The sequence below is a fragment of the Condylura cristata genome, unplaced genomic scaffold, assembly GCF_000260355.1.
Source record: "Condylura cristata isolate star-nosed mole 26May11 unplaced genomic scaffold, ConCri1.0 scaffold00020, whole genome shotgun sequence".
NCBI classification, from domain to species: Eukaryota; Metazoa; Chordata; class Mammalia; order Eulipotyphla; family Talpidae; genus Condylura; species Condylura cristata.
The window spans coordinates 31,435,208-31,453,175 of NW_004567121.1; the positions used below are offsets into that span (position 1 = coordinate 31,435,208).

The window sequence follows — 17,968 nt, forward strand, 5'->3', positions numbered from 1 at the left end:
AAATAAAATAAAATAAAAATAAAAAAACACGAGTGGGTACCCCCATGTGATCCAGCCATCCCACGGCTCGGTGTTTACCCAAACACAACGAAAGCACACAGCAGCTAAGTCGTGGGAGCAGGTAAATGCCCATCGGCAGATAACTGGATGAAGCAGTTAGGGCGCAAACAGTCAATGGAATACTACTCAGCTATTACAAGAAAAAATAAAACGGTGCTTTGGGGACAGAACGGATGGAACTTGAGGTGATGCTAAGTGACATAGGTGGGAAAGTGAAAGGCGGTTTCATTCATCTGTGGACTACAAACCACCAAAGAGACAAGCCGGCAAAACAAAAACGAAAATTAATTCTTAGACTCTGTGAAAATCTAGTGGGGGGTGGGGGAGAGGGTGAGGGTCAACGGGGGTCAACAGGCTGGGGTGGGGGGGTGAGGCAGAGGGAGAGTGGGGTGCGCACAGGCAAGGTGAAGTTTCCTCCCCCAGTTATATAGTCACAGATGCAATTAGCAAATCGATAAAATATGAGAAACAAATGAAATGCAGCTGGGGTGACCGAGTTGGTGAATATTTTATTTGACGCAACTTTCATTTTAGCATCTTCCTGGGGCTAGAGCGTCCATTTGCCCAGAGGTCTAGAGTAGCCCCGTGCAAAGGGTCAGGGGTGATCACTGGGGGGAGGGGCGAGGACTAGAGAGAGGTCAGAACCTGCCGAAGGCCGCTCAGTGAGGTGGCACAGGACAGTGGCCACTGGCCCTCTGCGTGGCCCTGGGCCCAGCCCTGATTTCTCTGCACCTGCCCTGGAGGCTGTGAGTTACCCAGACTCCAGAGAAGCGCCTGGGTGTGAGGCTTAAACTGGCTACACAAGAGGTCGGAGATGTGTCCTCAGACAGTGCTGCCAGCTGCGAGAAAAGTGGCCACCAGCTAGGCGTCCAGTGTGTGCACACCTGCCGGGCCTGAAGGACACAACACCCCCACCCATGGCCTGGGGGAGAGAGCAGCATCCTCGCGGGAGCACTTAGGGTTCAACGAAGCCATAAGGGTGGGGCCCCATCCAGCCAGGTCAGTGTCTTCACGAGAGGACATATGAGAGAACGTGCTGACCTCTCTCCGCCAGGTGAGCGCAGAGGGCAGGCAGCCCTCTCGGAGCCCGGAGGGTCTGCTGGAAATCTGCTGGACCTTGATCTGGGGCTTTCAGCCTCCAGACCTGTGAGAAAATGCATTTCCGCTGTACAAGTCAGCCATGAGGTGTGGCCACCGGGGCTGATGGAGACACAGGTGATCAGCTGATTGAGTCAAGGTGACTTGACTTTCAGAGCTAGAGAAGCAGTCACCCCACAGCCCACGTCCTGGACGGCCTCTTCCAGGAGGTCAGGCACCCCAGACGGAGCTCCACGGGTCTCTCCATCTTCACTGCCAGTGGCCTGATCTAAGTCCTACCTTTAGCGTCTCGTGCCCCTGGTGTCTCCTCTCATCTACCACCCCAGGAAGGGCAGTGATCTTTCTGGACCGTGAAGGTGGTCACAGACACCTGCTGGCCTAAAGCCCTTCGCCAACTCCACTTCTGTGCCACAGAGCAGCAGCGGGAACCTATTAAGTTTCAGTTGCGGAGCCGTGGACTCTGCAAACCAGGACCTAACCCTTAACACAGCCCCAGAGTGGGTGAAGAGGGAGGCCTCTGAGGGAACACAAAAGAGGGTGAAGCTTTGTGGAGGGGAGAAAGAGAGGCTGACAAAGAATCTGAAGCGCTGGCCCCAAGCCGGCTGACCTCACAACCCACAGTGCTTCACCCCTCACGACACTCTTTCCCAAGGGCCTTGCGGACCCCACTAAAGAGACCGGACTTGAAGCCACTGGCTTGGGGCTTAATTGAAGGCAAGACAAGCAGGTGTCTGAGATCATCTGTACAGTCCAGAAGATCACTGCCCTTCCTGTGGATGTCAGGAGGAGACGAGAGGCTCCAGAGGCGACAGGTGAGCAGTTTAGGGCTTAGGTCAGGTCACTGGCAGTGAAAATGGAGAGCAGAGGGCAGAGGATAAGCAGGGAGAACTAGCAGAACCTCCTGAGTTTGCAGAACCCCAGGGGAGGCAGGAGCAGCAGTGGGGCAGCGACTGCACCTGGACCCTGGTCACCTGGGCACCCCTCGGTGGAGACAAGACTCAGCTACAGCCCCGGAGAAAGGGTGGGTGAGTCCGGTTCCAGAAGGTGCAAGTCGGAGGCTCGTGGAGTAGGTGGGTGGAGGTGCGCAAGGGCGGAAGCCATTCTGGTCTGGAGCACCCTGGGCCCAGTACAATCCTGCTGGCTCCAGCCCGGCTTCCTGGGCACTGTCCTCCATCCTGAGGTTCATGTGGCCTGGTGTGTGGCGAGGGGTGGTGTCCCGGAGTCCACCGGTGACCCCAGGGCACTGCAGCCTCTGTAGCATGGAGAGGCCAGCGGGCGCCACTCCCGGGCTCCTGACCTAACAAAGTGCTGGTGCCCACCAGTCCGATGGCCCGAGGGTGGGATGAAGCGAATGCTCACCGCTGAAGTCCTGCCTCCAGAGCAGCCTCTGCAACACCGCAGCGTTCTGCCAAGAGCGACCCTCAGGATGACACCGCCACACAGAAAGGCTGTTTCTGAAACTCGAGGGAGGGAGGTGGCAGGGAACAGAGTAAAGGGACTCTGGCTGGCCAGCTGGTTGCCAGGAGCTTCCAGGGACCAGGCAGGCGAGCGGGCAGCTGGAGCTAGGGGGCCCTTGCCAGAGTCACCCCTGTGCACCCCACTGCCTGAGAGCAAGTGAGCACCCCATCACAGCAGGAGCCATCAGAACGGGAAAGCAGAGTTGCTCCCAGCCGGAGGGAAGCAGGAGAGACAAGGTCTCGCCCTTATTTCCCCACATCCAGCCGCTCTGTGAATGCAGTTGCTGCAGCCGCCCTGCGTGGCTCTTTCCACTTCTCTCATAGATTTGCCGTCCCCAGATTCCTCTCCTCCTCCAGTGCTCGCGATCCCCACCCAGCTAATCAATAATCTCGCGCAAGTGCAGTCCATCGCAGGAGCCCTGCCTGGGAGGCCCGAGTCTGGGGGAATCCTGAGTGCGGAGTGCGGGTGTCTCAAGCGCTAATGGGCAGAAGAGCCACTTGGGGTCAGAGCCACAGGTCCGGCCGGCCCAGCGTCTGCATTCAGTCGGCTCTCTGATGGCGCCGATGCTGCTGGTCCTGGGGCCACCTCAGACCAAAACACCAGTAGCTGCGGTGAGACGTGCGGGAGTCTGTGGCTGGGTGAGCCCGAGCAGCCCCGAGCAGAAAAGGCCAGGCCTGGACTGGGCTCTTCAGAAGCAGAACCAGGTGCATGTCCCACCTGGGTCCGTTCCTTGTCTCCCTGCTTGACAGACAAAAACTGCCGTAGGAGGGCAGCTCCCCACTTACCCGCCCCCCCCCCCGGCCCCCTTGTGAGCTGCCTCTGTCTGAGGGGCTTTACTGCATCTGTGGAACAGCTGAGCCGCTTCAGACCAGGGCTCATCCAGGGCCCTCGGCAGCCAGCCGGGGGGCTCAGAGGAGGGGTCTGCTCCCACTCCCACTGTGGCTGCAGAGCCCCGCCCTGGGGCCAGCAAACCCCGACTCTAGCTCTCCCCCCCGGCCTCAGTTTCCCCAGCCTGATGGTGGAGGAGAACTGGCAGCTCCCTGGGAGACATCTGACTCTGCCCCCACACGTTCCGGCTCCTGGAGCTCAGAGCAGGTGAGGATGGGGCCACAGAGGAGCGGGGGGCGGCCCCTCGCCCCAGCAGCCAGGGTAGGCAGGCTGGCTCGGTGGGGACGCACACGCCTTCACAGCCTCTCTCTGTACCGCGGTTCTCAGATATTTTTAGGAAGGTTGGCGCCTCCTGGGCTGTGATTCATTAATGCAGCTGACAAAGATCAGCATCTTTTGAAATTGCAGTGGGAAGTTGAGAAGGTTCCCTAACGCTGCTCGGGGCAGGGAGGGAGCACAGCCAGGTGTTGGGCCCAGAACGTGTGCACTGGGGAAGGGGGAGGTTAGAAGGGAGCGGGAGGGAGGCAGGTGTGTCCGGGGGGAGTGGGCAGCGGTCCTGGGGGTGCATTCTTACAGGGAGGGGTTTGGTGCCCGGGGCAGGGCCACTGAACAGAGGCAAAGCAGGAGCTTCAGAGTGTCCCAAGGCTTCTGGAGATGCGGGGATGGTGACCGGCGGGGACATGGTGACATCAGCAGCCAGCCTCAGGGCCTTTGCTCCACTTGAGTAGATCCTTGCGCAGCGAGACCGACCTGCGGGGTGCTGGGTCAGGCCCTTTCTCGCCGCCCTGTCACCCATTCAGCATTTATTCCGCCCACGCGTGTCAGGTGCCTGCTCCACACTTGAGCCAGGTGCGGGCCTGGGTGAGCCAACATGGTGCCTCCTCTGGGGTCTCAGATCTGCGGGAGGGGTTCGTTGCCCAAGACCTGGAGCAGACAGAGGGCCGCTGAGCACAGGGGCCCGTGGCGCGGCCTGCCCGGGCGTGCTCGGCAACGCGAGCCAGCGCTGCTGGCACTGGCGGCTGGGACGCCGGGACGCCGGGACGCCGGGACGCCGGGACGCCGGGACGCCGGGACGCCAGGCGGGCGGTGTTCTGGCTGCCTCTCTGCCTCTGGGCCTCCCCCGCCCCGTCCAAACATGCCCTGTCCTAGTGGGGCTGGAGGTCCCAGCCGCCTCCAACACCTTGGCCAGGCCCCGGGGCCCTGCCGCTGCCCCCTTCCCTCCTGGCCAAGCCCCTTCCTCTCTCACTACCACCCACCGCCAGTGCCAGGGAAGCCCAGTGTGCAGGGGCCGCAGCATCTCCGGCTGGCCTCCCTGGTGCCGCTGACCGAGGCAGTGGGGGTGAGGAGCCGGAGAGGGACTCTGGCCCCCACTCCAGTGTTTTCTGCAGTGACCTTAGGTTTGGTTCTTTCCCTCTCCAGGCCTCAGTTTTCTCCTCTATCAAATGGGTATATAATTATTTCCTTCCTGCCCTGAGTCACAGTTAGCAAGATGGAGGCCCAGGCCCTTGGGTCAACACCCTAAAGAACATCTGTCCTTGAGTTCCTGCAGGACACTGCGCTGGGGGTGCCAGAGGGCAGAACAGCCCCTTCCCCCCTCACTTTCCTCTCAGCTCCTTCTGGCCTGCCCCTTCCCACAGTGCACATCTGGGTAGGGGTCCTGGTACGGGGTGAGGTGGGGAGGGACCCCCAGGCCTGAGTGCTTCTCCAGGTTCTCCCACCTGCCACCCCAAGGGGAGACTCAATAAGGGAGGGCACACGTGGGTGGGACTGAGGAAACAGAGGCACTGGAGAACTAATGGCCAGATAGAGAGAGGGAGGGGTTCAGAGAGAGCCCGAGTTCCCCTCCTGGGGGCTCAGGACGGCAGACGTGCAGGACGGAGACTCGTGCTGGGCAAAGACTGTCCCAGCGTTTCCCAGCTGGTGTGGTTGTGGCGACGCGTGTGGCACTGTGTGGGTTTCTGTGCCAGTTGAAGACACTCTGCATGGGGCAAGGAATTCACCCCGTGCACACGGGCATGTGTGCTAGGAGCGTGTCCGACTGCTGGGGACAAAGGGTGGGGGCACCCTCCATTCCGGATTATCCGCATGTACAGCAAACCCCACAGGGGCCTGCCAGCCCAGGCAGGAAGACCCAGCCCGGGCTCATCGCCCTCTCGTGCAGGGTGTCAGCTAAGCCTCTTCATGTCCCCCTTGGGGGTGAGGACCCAGGGAGCTGGCATGACCATGCTGACCCTGTGAGTGCTGTGAGAAAGAAACCGGCCTTCACCCAGATCCAGGAATCTTGTTCTAAGCAACATCCACAGTGATGTGAGTTTCCAAGTGGGGGAATCTCCGAGCATTCGCGGTTCTTGAGAGATGTCTGTAAACTCGTGTGTTGCCATGAATCTGACAGCCCACTCAGGGTGCCCACGCGAGGCTCGGGCGGCGTGGCCCGGGGGAAACGGCGTTGGAGACCTGTGTGCCCTGGGAGACGAGGGCCGGCTGCTTGCGTCTGTATTGCTTAGGGGACCCTCTCAGTTCTCACCGGAGGCCAGGAGGAGACAGGAACTTGGAGATAGCGGCTGCCTCCTTCACCCACCTACCTGCCCCGGATGAGGGGCCCCGGTGGTAGCGACCACAGGAAGGGCCTGTAGAGGACCAGCAAGAGACGGAGCAGCTGGAAGGCGGGGCCCAGCCCTGGGCTGAAGTCTTCCTCCCCGACTCCCATCTTCAGCTCTCCCACTTCCGCAACATTCCAGACCTTTACCGATGCCTGGCTCATCCCCGGTAACTTTGTGCCTCAGTTTGCTCATTCCCGTGCACGTGTGCCTTCCCTGGTGGGCTTCTGTGCGGTCAGGGATACCAGCTCAGTTCTAGCTCGGGTGAGGGGCGGCGACAAGCCCCAGAGCCGCTCTCGAGTCGGTGGCTCACAAGGCCTGCAGTCCATTTTCTCCTGGTGTTTCTTCTCTAGCAGGCAAACCAGAGACCCCCTCCTCCAGCCTAAGATGAGGGGCAGGGGCCTCCAGGAAATGTCCCAGCAGCTCCTAGCCCACCCGGCACCAGCCGGAGCTCCTGCTGCCCACTCTGACTCCGTCAGCGGAGAGGGCGGCGGGGGTGATCACCCCGAGCTTCAGTGCTCCGAGCACGGTGCTGGCCTAACCTTCTCTGCCTCCCCTCTGATGTCCTGGGTAGACACTGTCTACCTGCGAGGTGAGGGCTGAGGGCCGGGGAAGGTGGCCCTTGGTCCAAGTCCAGGCACAGAGGCCGAGTCCAGACAGGTTCAGGGGACGGTGGGTCAGTGAGGAGGGAGGAGACAGGAAGTGGAAAGGAACCCCAATGTCAGAGCTGCTGCCTATGCTGCAGACAGAAGCTGTGCGGCACTCAGAGGCTTTGCGGAGGCCGAGGGACTGGCCGGAGCAGAGAGGGCCGCGTGCTGAGCGGGCGCTAGCTGCGGTGCCGGCCGTGGGCTCACGCACAGCCCGCCGGACCGTAGTTAACGAGGCCTTTCTGCATCATCCAGCGGTCAGACTACCCATTCTCATCCAGCACCACCCCCAAAGCCTGTCGAGGGTCCATCCTGGCAGGCCAGCCTGGGAGGCCAAGGCCACGGGGTGTCCCACAGGCTCGGTGGCCTCACCGCCCCCTGAGCCTCTCCCGGCCCCTGGGTGTCAACGTTCAGGCTCCATTCACTGGGCCCTGCAGGAGCTGAGATCTGAGCTAGTCTGGCTGAGCCTCACTCAAATCAATTAAAAATAAGAGATAAGCCTTTCTTTCCGATTGGAAAAGCCACGGGAGCATGAGAAAGACAGACCAGCCCATCCATCATCCAAGGCTTTGCTTTCCACGGCTCTTTTCTCAGCAGCTACTGATGAGCCGCTAAGCAGAAGGTCTTGGATGGGCCTTGACTGGCGGCTCCTGCTGGGTCAGGACAGGACCTGGCTGCTGCTCAGACACTGCTGCTGGCTGCCCCAGGTCATCAGACCCCTGCTGGGGCGGGGGCGGGGCTGGGAGTGCCCGGGGAGCCCAGAAGCCTGTCTCCTGAGCCTGTCCCAAGGACTCACCTGACTCCACTTGCCTTCCCGAGCCAGAATCCAGACTTTGTCTTAGGCGTCCCTGGTTGCTTGCAGAAGGTGGCTCCTTCCTGCGCCTCTCCAGAGAGCACACACTGCTGTGTAAATGCCTGTGAAGCTTCATTCCTGATTCTGCTAGAAAAAATAGTGTGTGTGTGTGTGTGTGTGTGTGTGTGTGTGATGTGCTGGGAGCGCCCACACAGGGCCTAGCATCTCAGCAGGCACCGAGAAAACATTTGACAGACGAATGGAAAAACGGCCAAGGCTCCATCCTCTGCATCCTCCAGCCATGCCCTGTCAAACGGCACTGGGGCCAGTTGCGGCATCTCCAGCGTGAGCCTTAGCAGCACAGCGTCTTGAGGCGACGACTTATTTAATGTCTTGGATAAGCACCTGGAGAACACTGAGAACGTGCTCACAGTGTACACCCAAGAGGGCGGGCGCCTGTAAGGGTGGGTGGTCTGGGGGACAAGCAGCCCGGTTAGACAAGGCGGGGTGATGGGGGGGCGCGGGCAGGACGGGGCGCATGACTGATTGTAACCACCTGGGACAGGCATCTGGGCTTGTTCTGTGTTGATCCTGAAGATGTCCGTCCACACCACGATGGCTATTTCGTGTTCTCCGCTGGGCCAGGGGTGACCCCAGAGAGGAGGCTGAGTGGACCATGAGGAAGACTGTCTTGAGCCAGAGCCACTGTGGCTTTAATGGGTGTTCCAACATGGAAGCAGTGAGTGCATTGGACTTCGAATGCAATACTTCCACACAGTTTATGGAGGGGTATTGATTGCAGCGCATAATCTGTCAAGCAATTGGAGCACTTTGCAATTCATTCCGTTAAGAGGTGAACCTGTACTGGGAGCTGTGGGTCACAACTGTAGAGGGCGAAGCCGCCAGAGAGAGCCCCTCTGGATTCAGGAGGTCACTGACCCAAGGAGCACAGGCTGCATTTCCTTACAGGCCAGGGGTGTCCCCACGCCCAGTGGAGCTGGTGTGGGCAGTGCCAGCCTGTTGGAAAGACACTGTCAGTTACTAGAGACTTTCAGGCTCTAATTATCTGCTATTGTGTAGTCCAGAGAAATGGTCAATTGGTGGAGGTGCCCAGACCTCAGGGCAGCGCAGGCTACAGGTACAGGGGAAGGACCTTGATCACCTCCGAGATCCGGGTCCCCGTGTCCAGGATTGTTAAACCAAATCACTTTGTGACTCTGGAGCCCAGACCACACTGGTCATTTACCCACTCAACAAATATTTGCTAAATGCTTTCTTTCAAGGTCTTTGGGACAGATAATTTTTTTAAATATTGAACAATTAGAATGGCACAGGCAACAACTAATCAGGGTGAGAAACTGACCAGTCAGAATGGACACTGCCTGCAAATGACTGGTGCATTCTGGCATTCTGGTTTGCACAGCCGAGACCCCAGTCCTGGAGCTGAAGACATGGCTGTGCATCATCCGGGGGCTTTGGTGAGAGCGCTCAGTGGGGCTTCCTGGGTGACACACTTTGAAGCTGAATCCTACTGCAGCAGAGGGAGGAATGAAGAAGGCAGGTGTTTCAGGCACAAGTTGCGTGGACACCACGGAGACAAAGTCCCATAAGCAAGAGAAATCCTGGCACTTCATAGAGCAGCTGGGGAAGGTTGGTGGGAGGGGCCAGGCGTGATTTAATGATGTGGGATTTAATTCCTCAGGTTCATTTGGAGCGGAAGAGGATTTGTAGTCAGGGAGAAATAGGATCAAACTATCTGGTGTTTTAGAAAATCAGTACCTATATTCCTTTCTTTTTTTTTTTGAAAGATTTATTATGCATACAGAACTTGGGTATAGGCCAGAGGTGTGGGGAGTGAGAGGATTCCCTAGAGACAGAGCAGGGAGCAGAACAGGCAGATTGATGAAGTACACTGCTGAGGGGAGCAGCAGGCGGGTCAGGAGAGGTCTGCCACGCCATGTGGGTCACCTCCCTACCTGGTCAGCTGGGGATCCTACTCATGCTAAAGCAGCCATAGCCAGTTTCGTAGTGCTGTGCTTTAACCTGTTGTGCCACCAAAGAGGACCCAAATAATCAATGCCTATATTCTTTGGATGGGAAGAAGTGGAGAGAGACAAGCCTAGAATTAGGAAATTAGTGTCAGTTGGTAAAAGGCCTTGAATGTCTCAGAACTCCCAGCTAGCATGCTGAATTGTCTCACTGGCGATGACAAACGGACCTGAGACCGAAGCCAGGCGCAATAAGTGGGGCTTTGTGGAAGACTCTCTGGCTGCTGTGTGCTCAGCCTCACCCCTGTGGCAAGACCGGCCTGCTAGGCCATCCTGGGGCTTCTGTCTTCAGCAAAAGAAGGGGGAATCTTTTTTGGCAGTTTGGCCTTAAAGCCTGAAGTTTTTGTTTGGGTTGCTGTCTTTGTTTTTTAATTTAATATTGTTTCACTCACCACCAATAGATCCTCCAGCCCTGCTCCACCTTCTAGCCCTCAGGTGACTGATCTGATGCCCATGTCCACTTCTTTATCTTTGTTTTGTTTTGTCACTTCATCTACCTTGTTTCCTTAGGTTGCATTAAAATCATCCAATATTTGTCTTTCTCTGAGTCACACAGCTTTGCGTAATCTCCAAGTTCTTTCATTTTACTGCAAATGACCAAATGTTGTCTTTTGTAAACAGCTGACTAGTATGCCCTAGTGAGTATGCACCACATCTTCTTTATCCTGTCATCTATCCGTGGGGACTTAGGTTGTTTCTGTGCCTTAACTTTGTGAACAGTGTTGCAAAAACATTGTGCTGCATATAATTCTTAGAGGTGATGATTTCACACTTTTGAGATTAGATACCCACAAGTGGAATCTCTGGGTTTATGATAATTCTAGTTTTAGTTTTTTGAGAAAGCTTTGTGCTGATTTCCAAAATGGTTGCACCTATTAACATTCCCACGGAAAGTCTAGGATGGTTCCTTTTTCTTTAGACTCTTGCCAAATTGCTGTTGCCAGTCTTTTTGATGTAAACTATTTTCACAGGTGTTCGATGCTATCTCATTGTGGTTTAGATTTGCATTTCTCTAATAATAAGTAATGATGAGTATTCTTTCATGTGCTTGTTGGACATCTGTCTGTCCTCTTTGAAAAAGTGGCTGTTTAGATCTGCTATTTTTCAGTGGGATTGAATGTTTCTTTGTTGTTGAGTTGCGTGTGTTCTTTATATATTTTAGATAGGTATTTACCCCTTTTTGGATGTATGAGGTATAAATATCTTTTCCCACTCACTAGGTTCTCTTTTTATTCTGCTGACATTTTCTTTTACTGTGCAGAAAACCTTTAATTTGGTGTAGTTCCATTTGTTTATTTTTGCTTTCATTTCCCTGACCGTTGCTTTGAATCCCCAAAGACATCTCTAATACTATTATCCTCAGATGTCACCAATGTTTTCTTTCTTTGATGTTTTTTATGGTTTGGGGGTCATACATCCAGGTCTTTAATCCATTTGAATTTATTTTTATGTATGGATTTAGAAAGTGATCCCAGTTTCATTCTTTTGCATGTGGCTATTCAGCTTTCTCAACACCATTTATTCAAGAGATTTTCCTTTTCACACTGTGCGGTCATGATTTTATCATCATAGAGTAAGTGCCAATAAATGTATGTGCTTATATCTGGGCTCCCAATTCTAGTCCATTGATCCATGTGTCTATTTTCATTCTAAAACCATTCTGCTTTAATTATTGTTGCTTTGTAATATAGTTTGAAGCCAGGTAACATGATTCGTCCATTTTTTCCCCCCATCAAGATTGCTTTAGATATTTGGGGGTCTCTTATAGTTCCATTTAAATGTGAGTATTTTTGCTCCCTTTTCATTAGAATTTTGATAGGGGTTGCAATGAAGCTCTTATTGCTTTTGGGAAGATGGTCATTTTGACTATATACCTTCTCCCCATTCATAAAAATGGAAATCTTTCCATCTTTTTGTTTTTTAACAGTGTCTTGGAACTCTCATGGTATAGTTCTTTCATCTCCTTGGCTAAATTTAGGTATTGAATTCCTTTTGATATGATTATAACAGAATTATTTTCTTAATTTTTTTATTCTTCCTTGTTATTTGCGTATAGGAATTCAATAATATTTTTGTGTAATGATTTTGTAGACTTCCAATTCACTGAACTCATTCATTATTTTTAATACTTTTTTTGGTGGCATCTTAAGTGTTATCTATATCTATTATTATATCATCTGTAAATATATTTTCCCATCTTCTCCAGCATGGACTCCTTTTATTTCTTGTTGTTTTATAACTGTTCTGGCCTGTATGCTAATTAACAGGAGCCTGTAAGGAGCCAGAGAAAAGATCATCAGAAACTCCCCAAATGAGAGAAGACAAGCCAGTGTTTAGAAAAGAGTTGCCCATAGTTTCACCTTTAATGTTTAGGGTAATCCCAACATTTGCCTTATATGAACAGTCTACAAACAGGAAGTGATATTTCTGTATGAGTTCTAGCCCAAGATAAGGGCTTCATGAACACTACAGATGGGAACAGCATGTGGGATCCCCCTGATTATGGCTGTCATTTGAGTCTAAAATCAGTATTTCCCAGATAACTGTGCAACTCCATGGCATCTTGCTAATGACTCAGCTGCTGATGAAAGAGGGGGATGGAGAGCTAACTGGCCTGGGAGTTAAATGGCCTCTTTGTTCTAAGTCAGCACTTCTCAGACTTTGTGGCCTCTGGATCCCTATTTTATACTCTTAAAAATTATTGAGGAGCCCTAGGAGTTTTTGGTTCTGTTCATTATAGCTTCAGTATTCTCCATATTAGACATTTAATCTGAGAAATGTTTGAATTATTTATTTACTTAAAAATCAACAAAATAACCCTGCTATATGTTAACATATATAACTTATTCTACAAAAAAAAATAACTATATTTTCCAAAACAAAATTAGCAAGAAGAGTCGCATTGTTTAAGAGTTAAGCAAATCTTTTAATGTTTGGTTTAATAGAAGACAGCTTGATAACCATATATGCTCTGCATTTAATCTACTGCAAAATCACACACCACATGGATTCTGGAACACTCTGTCATTCAAAAGAATGAGAGTAAGACAGCAAATAACATCTTAGTGTGATGATAAAAATATATTTTACCTTCATAGACCCCCTAAAAAGTTGTCAGGTCCCAATGTCCTGCTTTTGCTTCATCTGCTCCCCTAGACCTTGAGCTCTAAGGAGTCAGGACCATTCCTGAAGGCACTTCCTAGAGAGTGTGTCAGGCTCAGATAGCCACTGGCCCTATTAGATGCATTTCTCTGAATCTCTTAGACTGATTCAATCTCCAGCCCAGCATAGTTCTGTGACCTAAAACTTTTCCTAGCTACCTCCCTTGCCTATCTCCTATGTGACCAGTTTATCCTCCAAATACCTTTATTCAACCTCAACCAGATTAGCAATTCATCTGTCTACGTCTCCCCATGTTCATCAGGAACATGGATTCTCCTTGCCTCTCCTTGACCTCAGCTCCATTCACCCTAGAAGTCTCCTTCTAGGGTCTAGTTTCCTAGAGGAAACTAGAGGAAACTTCAAAAGCACAGATCTGAGCTTGTTACTCATCTGCTCCAACTCCTTTGTGAGCCTCAGAACAATTAGGCTGAGCAGTAAATTCGTAGGTTGCCTAGGGCCCTCTGGTTTTCTGGTCCTCTGTGAGCCTCTCCCCTCACTGTGCATCAACCCCTTGGCCTCCTTGAGGTTCTGGACCCCTGGCTCCCTCCCATCCGAGGCAGAGTGCTTTCCTACCCAAGTGTTCTTCCCCAACTATCCCATCTCCGTTAGCTGGCTCACCGTCCTGCCTCTGATCAGACCCCCTTTCAGAAGCCTTCCCCGGCTTTTCCAAGTAGGTCAGTACCTTCTAATAAAGGTGCTTGTAGCAGCTTTCATAGTTGAACTTTAGATCTAGTACTTTAGTTATTTTATCAGTATCTAGTTATCCGCCAGACTCTGAACCTCACCGAAGTCAAGTGATTAGCTCTCTTCTTGCTTTGTTCTGAAACTAAGCAGCTTGAAACAACAAACATTATCTCCTGGTTTCTACTGGCCAGAAATTCAAGGTGAGTGGTGCTGGGTTAAGCCTCTTAGAGGCTGTTATCGTGTGGAGGCAGGGCCAGGGCTGGAAGATCCACCACCAAGATGGCCACTTGGGCTACTTGAGTGTGTTCACAGCATAGTCCTTGGCAAACAGGTGACCCAAGAAACCAAGGCAGCAGTCGGAATGTCCCTGGCTCCAGACACCCACGCCACTATTTCCACCATAATCTATCGATTACCCAGGTCAGCCTCTTGGAGGTGGGAGTGGGGAGGAGGAGGGAAGGAAGGATGGAATCAAGTACATGAATACAAGGAGGTAGTGCTCACTGGGCCACCTTGAAGGCTATAGCTTGGAGGGCACAGCTTGAACCCTTCCCCATTGCTTCAGTTGAAAATACGCAACTGGCACATTGTTCATCTAGAAAAATAGTTTTGGGGGTGAATAAAAGAGGGTTTGCGTAGGCTATCCCTTCCAGCGGTAAGTGTGGGCAGGTACATGAGCCTGCCCCCACCCCAAAACACTTTCAGCAAATTCTCAGGGATAATTAAGTCTCAACCTTCACCTTGCCCCATCCGCCCTAAACTCTGACTACCAGCATCTGACTCAGAAGGCAAGAGGGCGTGGTCAGGCATGAGCCCCGCCCACCGTCAGCTGTGGCCTTAGCTGTGCCAGCCACTCTCAGAGGAGAGTTTCCCGAGGATGTGGCCTGGGCATCCCATAGACATCTGGGTCCGAGGAGCCGCCATCGATAGAATTAGAAAGTGGTGGTTCACCTTATTTGCTTATTCCATGTCAGCAGCCCTTCAACTAGTCTGCAGTGAGGGTGGAGTGAGCTGTGCAGACAGCCCTGTCAGGTGCCTATTTTTAGTGCCTTTGCCAGATTACAAAGCTCCATCACCAGAGAGGAGGGACGCAGCTGACACTCCGACCTGCACTCTGGAAATCTCCCTGGGTGTGTCTGCCTCTGCAACACGGCTCTTCAATAATGCATGTGGCTATTAGCACCAGGCTGGGGACAACATGCCCCCTCCCAGTGATCAAAGCACCGCCTAGGAGCAGAGTTGCTGATCAGATTTCATGGATGCCTAATAAACGCTGCCCCTCCAGAGGAGATTAGAAAGGGCCGTTTCATGTCCAAGGATGAAAGCAGCAAGGATTTGGGACAAAATCTGGCTTCCCGGAGAAATCAAAACACTTCCATTTCATTACAAATGGATGCATGACACAGCTAATAGCTCCTGCGAGGGGAACGCAGCAGGACCAGCTGTCTATATAGGCAGCTCCTCGAGAATGCTGTGAGAAGCATGTGGGGTGCAGGATCAGGAAGTCACTGGATTTCCTTATGCTCAGGGCCTCTCCCAGACCGCAGGCCTCTGTCTCCAACCACTAGGAAGTATCAGCTCAGGCTGGACCCTCCACCTCTCGGAGGTGATTGGGTGGTTGAAGCCAGGACCACTGCACAGGGAGTATCTGCGGCCAGCAGCTGACATAATATTAATAGCTGCTCATTACTGTGCGCGATCATGTGTCCAGCTCTGTTCACACAGTACCGCTAATCCTAGCAGCAGCTGGCAATGTATTATTAGATTTTGCTACAATGAAGAAACTGAGGACAGCACGTGTCTAAGGAATCTGCTCCAGGTCACCCAGTGGAGAAGTGCCAGGGGGCAGGGTAGAGCTGGGCCTGCGCTCATGCCTCACTGTCCCCTCCCAGAAGCAAAGTCAAAGCCAATCGCAAAAGGTGGCAGGTGTTTTCCACCATCCAGGGAGGTGGAGCATGTAGCCAACACCACATACATCTCCGCACCTTCCAGGGCCGGACTCCCGCCCTCATCCCAGCGTCTCCGTATCTTTTCCCTAGAGCTGGCCTAGGTCGAAGATGGCTGAGAAGCTGGTTTCTTCTGGCGCCTCGTCATGGGCTCCCAGACCAGTCATCCATCCTGTCTGGCTGGGCCCCATCACCAGGGCACCTTGGTGGCGACAAGGCAACATTACAGGACTTTCCTAGCTTCCCCTGGAACCACCTCAGTGCCAGCTTGTCCCCCTTGCCCAGTCCTTCCTTCTCTGCAAAAGCTTTCTCCACCTATATCCCCAAACGATGGGACACTTGGACCTAACCTCCATCTAGAACCTCCCCCAACCTACAGCCAGATAGGCTGGGGCCCACCCAGTGTGTAACCATCTCTGGACTTGGAAGATCATGTTGCACCTGTGTAGCCAGGAGCTACCTGTGGATCTCTCCACCGCCTACCTACCAGGCCCTTCGAGCACCAGGTGGACCACAGGGAGCTGCCTTTTTATAGACCTGGGTTCAGAGTGCTGGGCACATGCTGGGGTCACGGACAGTCGGCTCTTTCGGTCTCTGCCCCAGGGACAGGGACAGGCTCCTCCAGCACCCTGGAAGAATGGGCCCTCCACGCTGTGCTCCCACGCCTGGGCTGGAAGCTGTCCGTCACCCACAGACCCAAAGATGCCGTCTCGGTGACGAGCCCTTTGATACCTGTCTGTAACTGCGCTCTCTCTCCCAGTGGTCAGAGCCCCTCGCGGGTCAGCTGTGTCTATGAGACAGGGCCAGGCTTGGCATTTAGCACCTTGGCCGTCAAGGGCGCTGACAAGGCCAGCACGCAGGAGGGCCTCTCAGGCAAGTGAGAGCCAGGAGAGCTGGCCTGGCCGGGCAGGCCGGAGCTCGGTGACCGGCGCTGTCCAGGGCACTTCGGAAGAGGTGTTTGCAAATCACAGACCTTGTGCTGTGGAACGCAGCCCCGCCCCTGCCTGTCCACTGTGGACTCCACTCACTGCCTGTCTCAGCCCCGCACCCAGGGGGCGCTGCTGCCCTGCCTCCCCTGCCGGCTGCTCCAGGGGCCTCGGCGAGCCCTCAGGTGAGACTGGCCGGGAAAGCCCACAGGCTCTGCCCCAGGGCGCTGCCCAGGTTGCGCCCCTCACGACCTGGGGTGACACTCTGCCTCCGAGCCTGCCTGGCACAGTGTCTGTAAGTGTCAGTGGTGGTCAGTGTCTGCGTCCTCCTGCCGGCCCGCCCGCGGCTCCTCTGGTTGCAGTGACGAGTTTTTCCGGGCTGGGCCCCAGGAGACCCGCTCCGGCCCGCCCCCCCCACAGCCCTGCTCACCGGTCAGTCAGCGGGCGGGCTGCCTTTCTCTGCCCGCGAGGGCCCTCCTGTGAGGCCCCGGGCCATTCCAGCCCAGCGCCTGAGCTCCCCAGCGCGCACCCCACAGGCTGTGTCCGTGCCAGGCTGTGCTGGGAAAGCACCTTCACTGGCTCCTGCTGACCGCTCCTGGCCAGCCCCTCCATCCCCAGACCTCTCTGCCTGCTTCACTCAGAGGCCTTTATTTTTCTTTGTCAACGATCTTTTATTTTGAGGTCACTGTGGATTCACATGGAGTTGTGTGAGACAACACCATAAAGCCATGTGCCCTCTGACCTGGTTTCTCCCAAGGGTAACGCCTTGCACAACTGCAGCGCAACGGCACGCCCAGGGTCGGGAGGCACCGGCATCGGGGGGCCAAGAGGCCAGTGTCCGGCACGCGAGGCCCCTCTGTTGGCCTCCTTCACCTGGTCTGGATACTCTACTCAGGGCTTTCTCTTTTCTTTGTCTCACTTTCATCGAGGCAGCTTTGGTCTGGCACATGGTATATGATTTAGGGGTTCAGGTTCACACTCCTCAGACGTTACCACGCCCACACCAAAGGCCGCAGGCCCCCACCGTCCACTGGGCTCCCCGACCACCCCCAGCGCTCTGCCACCTCAGGCCATGTCTCCCCACCCAACCGCCGCCCGCACGGCCGCTGGAGGTGCCTGGCATGGAGCTGGGCCTGAGACCCGCCCTGACTGGCTTCCCAGCGCCTCACTGACGCGCAGGCCCTCCTCTCCCTGGCCTCAGTCTCCCCGCTCGTGCAGCGACTGGACTGAGCGGCCCCCGGCCCTCCCCACAGAGCAGGTGCGAGCAGCAGCTGTCAGCCCCAGCAGAGGAAGCTCGGGCTTGGCAGCTCTGCCTCTGCCTGCTGGCCCACCTCCACCCTCTGAGCTGGCCACCTGCCACGGGCGTGGCGGGACCTGGCCTTCCTGGTCAAGGGCTATCTGGAGATCACGTAGTAATTAACTCAAGTATGTGCCTGTCTGTTCTGCTTCTGAAGCTACTTGAGGATTGAAATGAAGAGAAAGGACCCCGCGTTCTCCGCACTGTTACAGGGAGGGGGTCCCGGTCCTCTCGTGAGCCAGGCCGGCCACAGAGCAGTTAGCTCAGGGGGGAGAGTGTGAGCGGGGCCGTCACCGGGTCTCAGCTACTGCTCCTGGCTGGGGGGGAGGCTCTGTCATGTCAGCTACTCCTCCTGGCTGGGGGG

General features: G+C 54.6%; 1 long non-coding RNA gene across 1 annotated transcript in view; it reads left to right on the forward strand.

Moving 5' to 3' along the window:
• The first annotated feature begins 3,656 nt into the window (after window positions 1-3,656).
• LOC105853879 overlaps window positions 3,657-17,968 on the forward strand; it is an 18,545-nt gene continuing 4,233 nt past the window's right edge. Inside the window, exon 1 of the long non-coding RNA XR_001145630.1 lies at window positions 3,657-3,711. This is a non-coding gene — a long non-coding RNA (uncharacterized LOC105853879). The remainder of the gene's footprint in view (window positions 3,712-17,968) is intronic.